Source organism: Rutidosis leptorrhynchoides, chromosome 8, assembly GCF_046630445.1.
Source record: "Rutidosis leptorrhynchoides isolate AG116_Rl617_1_P2 chromosome 8, CSIRO_AGI_Rlap_v1, whole genome shotgun sequence".
Lineage (NCBI taxonomy): Eukaryota > Viridiplantae > Streptophyta > Magnoliopsida > Asterales > Asteraceae > Rutidosis > Rutidosis leptorrhynchoides.
The window spans coordinates 154,102,492-154,107,735 of record NC_092340.1 but is presented as its reverse complement, the minus strand read 5'-3'; positions in this window follow the sequence as shown (position 1 = coordinate 154,107,735).

Here is a 5,244-nt window from a genome sequence, read left to right as displayed (position 1 = left end):
GCCTGACATATCCCGCAAAGTCCTCCGTAATCTACGAAATCTTTTGATCTATATATATATATACATATATATATATATATATGTATATATATATATGTATATATATATATATATATATATATATATATATATATATATATATATATATATATATTCTATGTAATTAGAATACCATCCGTTAGCCAAAATCATTTCATATCGGAAAAAAAAATCCTTTATCCAATCGTACGAAATGGAATTCGTCATCAGTTCAAGTCACTCAGATTCCGAAATGTAATCCCATTCAAGCTCCGAAAGTAGTGTGACCGGAATAGATCAACCAATCAGTCATCACCTATTCTGGATGAATTGGAGATGGGTTCGTAGCCTCCTCAATCATTGGAGACAAGAAGAAGGTGATCCCTTCCATCCACCACATTTCCCTCTTGACGAAGAACCTGAAGCACTTACCGGCGAACCTGTACGAAACACCATTTTCTCGCTCATTTCCAGAGTATCTCGTCACGATTATATATTACATCAAATTTTAAATTTTATTTATCCGCTAGTCTGAACCGACAATCACCCCGGTGTAATAGAAGAAGTTAACGAGCTTCGCGCTCGGGTAGTGGCTTTGGAGAATATGGTGCAGAGATTACAAACACCAGCAGTAGCATCAGCAGCATAACCAGTACCACCATCATCAATACCAACAGTACCATTACCACCTCCAACCACAACCGCGTCGTAAACCTCAACTTCACAAACTGTCCCACGAGCATCAACGTCATACGCACCATAGATACCAAGGAGTACCAACAACAATAACTGATGAAGTATTAATTCATAACTTCATTGGAGAAACATTCCGCGGCGATTATGTAATCTCTAAAGTCTTAGAGATTATCTAATCTAGCCCTAACCATAAATCAGTTAAGCGAACCAAAATGATAGAAGGAAGAGTAGAAACCCTGACAAAAATGGTGTGTGATTAACAAGCTAAACTTACTTTACCAACAGCATCAACAGTACCGTCAGCGTTACCAGCATCGTCAGTACAGTCAACATCCGAATCAACAACACCGATAACATCACAAACTCTGTCAGTTCAAGAATCACTGTGGACATCATTACGAATCAATAACGTGTATATTGTATCAACGAGTTATGAAGAATTAACTCATTCCCTCTGAAGAAATTATATGTATATTATATATATATATATATATATATATATATATATATATATATATATATATATATATATATATATATATATATATATATATATATATATTGAAATAAATCTTTCCGTGCTAAGCTATTGTGTGTGAATCTTAACTACTCGGTTAATTCATATTACAAATATGCAATACGTCCTTCGGCCGCAACTTAACCAGCGTTAACTACAATCTCTGTCGTAATTCAACAAATTCCAATTCATAATAAATCAAGTATATATTTGATTTTACACTTTCATCATCGATGTACCCGAAACTTTTCAGATAACATCATTCGTACTTTGCGAAATTCACAAGAATTCCACGAACCAAACATCATACATCAACAAATAACGAAGTATTGATTCATAATTTCAATGTCATTAAAGAAATACTGCGTAAAAGTTATGTACTTTTTAAAGCCTTTAGGGAATATTCAATTCTAGTTTCAACCGTAAATCAAATGAGTTTAATTTAACATTAACTCATTAAATCTATGTTACATCTGAAGAAAATATACATATATATATTTTCATAAAGACTGTAATAAAATTCTTTTGTACAAAATATTAATTGTGAAATTTTTTTAACGGGTAGGTAATACCCGAGAGATATATAAATTCACAATTAATATGTTACATTCTTCGAATCTGATTCAGCAAATCATCCATTATACTCCCTACTTTCACAACAATATACATTCTTTTATAGAAATCAAAACAACCATACTCATTCAAAATTTAATTACATATTCTGATTTTGAAATCTCAAAATTCAACTTGAGATATGACCAAAATCATCACTCTTAGATCCTTACATCTTTCACAAGCTATATTTTGACTTCAAAACTGTGTTAGAATATCAAATGTATGTTAACGATTACAATCTGTGTTCAAACCCTTCGAAAATTTCTGAAGACACTTCGAATGATGAGCAATCGAGATGATGATCCAACCACATGTTACCCACAGTTATGTACCTGAAAAACTCTTGAAACCAAAGTAAAAGTTTAAACAACGTATCCACGTCAGATTCTTTGGCATTTATTAGCAAAAATAACTTTGCGACTCCTATTCAAAGTAGCCAGTTTTGTCACAGCTCCAGCAAGTCAACTTCGACTTTTCAGTCAGACTAACCTTATTATAACCTTAAGATATACACCATCGTTACCAGGGAACCTTTTACATTCCACCACATTATTAGCATATGTACCAACAACTTCATTACCCTTTGACTTTAGCCTCTCCAAAAAGTCATTATAATTATTCATTGAAATCCCATCATTTACTCATTCGCATCTTGTAATGAGAATTGCCATACGAATCATTGGGAATTAGCAATCAGTATTTTGAAATCTCGCAGCATGTCTACGCCAACAATTATATGTGTATATATAACGTCTATCTTCTGGACTTAATTTGAATGTGAAGTTTCTGAAAAACACTCCGAACTATGAATTGGTTCTCCGAAAATGGAAAAAATGCTGATGAAGCAGCAAAAACTATAAACGACTTTAAATGGTAAAAGCTGGATGATAATGATGAAGTGTGCTGGCAAAGCGCAGAAAAAGAGGAGTTTTGGAACTAAAAAACGGATTGAGCAAAGTAGGAAGGAGGCTGTGGACAAACTACAAAGACTGAACCTGACTTCAAAGGATCTAAATGATTCAGTACCTACTGAAGTCATTAACGAATACCTTGCTCCTGACTCTAAACCCCTGCGGAAAATATTCTTCATCATCCTCTGATATTGGAAATTCTAAAATATCATCATATCTTTCATTATAAACATCCTCCATATTTCTGAAGATATTTTCTTAATTTTTCATATTTGAAATCATTTACCTCTTCACGCTATCTGTATTACATCATAAAAGAAACTATTTTAGTTTCTAAATTCTGAAACATTCAAGTTTAAAATAGGAATATTTTGAAGTAGTGTTGGGAACTGAAGCATGAATTAGTATAATATAATGACACTTGATCAATGTGATTATATTATAGTAAGTCATGCTGAGTTTCTAAATGGAACGTGATGATTTACAGATCATAACATCATCATGTGCCATGTTATACGACTCTTGTATTCTATTTAACCTCTAAAATATCAAGAAAATATTTCTTGATGATTCAGCCTTTTCCAAGGTATTCTAGTAATTTGACAAGTCAAGATCGTGCCATCACAATTTCCTTCCTAGAACATTAACAATGTTTATTTCGAAATTCATATCTGTGAATTCTGGACCATTACAAGCGGTGCTTAATCGCAAGAAGAAGAAACGAAAGGACAAAACTCCGAAATAGAAATTGGGGTATAAATTGCAGTAAATAAAAGAGAGCATTAACTGTGAATGATAATGATTATAGAATACAGAAGCAGAGACTTTGAAATATAAGGGAACATATAAAGCCCAACGACAAACCAGAAATTATAAACCATATATATCGATGCATATAGCAATATAAAGACACGGGAGAACTAGAAACACTATAAACCCAAGAGTATAGTAGAAGTAAATAGATTCTTCCGGCGGTAGATGAAAAAGAAGAATGACCGATATGAAAGTTAGAAGTATATCGAGAATCAGAACTGGATGGAGCATATTGATGAATACTTTAAAATATGAGTTGAGGGGGGAAGAATAGAAGGTGATGAAACATGACTAGGAACTTAGAAATCAATAGATTTAACTCACACAATGGCGGAATAAGTGAATCAAGCCCTCTAGTGTATAGGTTAAGTTTTTTTTTTTTTTTGATTAATTTAGTCAAACCACAACTAAATAAAGTGTGATTAGATCAACACCTAGAGCTATTATTCACCACCTGGGTGATTTGGACTGAGAGAGAATCGGAGTAGCTCACTAGATCTGAGTGTGTGTAACAAATGAGAGGCTTAACCTAAAAGGAAGAACATAAGACTTTATATACCCCTGCTGTTGACTCACCCATACGATTCATTCATCACACGTACGAGTTGGCTTCATCAGCCGTACGGGTGATCACTCACTCGTGTCTTCTCATTTAGGTTGTAATTATGACTTAGCTCAGCATCAACCGTGCGTATGAGCCTGTCAGCCGTACTAGTGAGGCTTCACTCGTACGTCTGACTAAGTCTAACATAGTCAAACATCTAAATCTCGTTCCTGCAGTTCCTGTAACCACATACAAACACGGATAGGATAATAATGAGCAATCATGGTGGCTTGTAAACTGTTGTACCTGCAATGGACGTGGGTAGATGTCTAAGGACTTGCATAAAATACATCAATAGAAGGTGTGAGTTGTAAGGAAACGAAGGAGGTGAATTTATAAGAAAATCTCTGACAGAACAATTAAAATGGACGATCGCATTTAAAGCGGATCCTAATTTCCTTGATTACCGGAGAGTCAAATCATATTAAGAATATTTTCTTCAAATCCCTTGAAATCTGGGAATCAATCATATCTACGTCAAATGATAAGATGAATCTACACTTACTCATTTCACTCTTCTATGTTAGCTTCATTCGTACTCTTCATATAAATGGATTGTTTATCCAAATTATTCGCTGATGATAAAACTCTAATTTTCAGCCCGTATGCATCATGAAAACATACTTATTATCATTCACGACCTTTCCACTCAAATTTCGGGATGAAATTTCTTTAACGGGTAGGTACTGTGACAACCCAGAAATTTCCAACCAAATTAAAACTTTAATCTTTATATGTTTCTGACACGATAAGCAATATTTGTTAAGTTAAATTTCAAGAATTTTAAACTACGTTCATACATTCATTCAACCTCGACCAAGTTCTAACGATTCACGAACCATTAAACGAATATGATTATATATGTATATGTGTATATATATTATAACTTGAAACGTAAACAAAATATTAGATTAAATACTTTATACGATTGTATCTGTTTCAAAATGTTTATCAATAGAATTATAAGATAAGATCAAATGATTGAATTATCAGATATATTGAATTATGATTACAAGTCTCTGTTGAAAGGTCCACGTTGATTTGAGAAATCTTTCCATTTTAACAATATT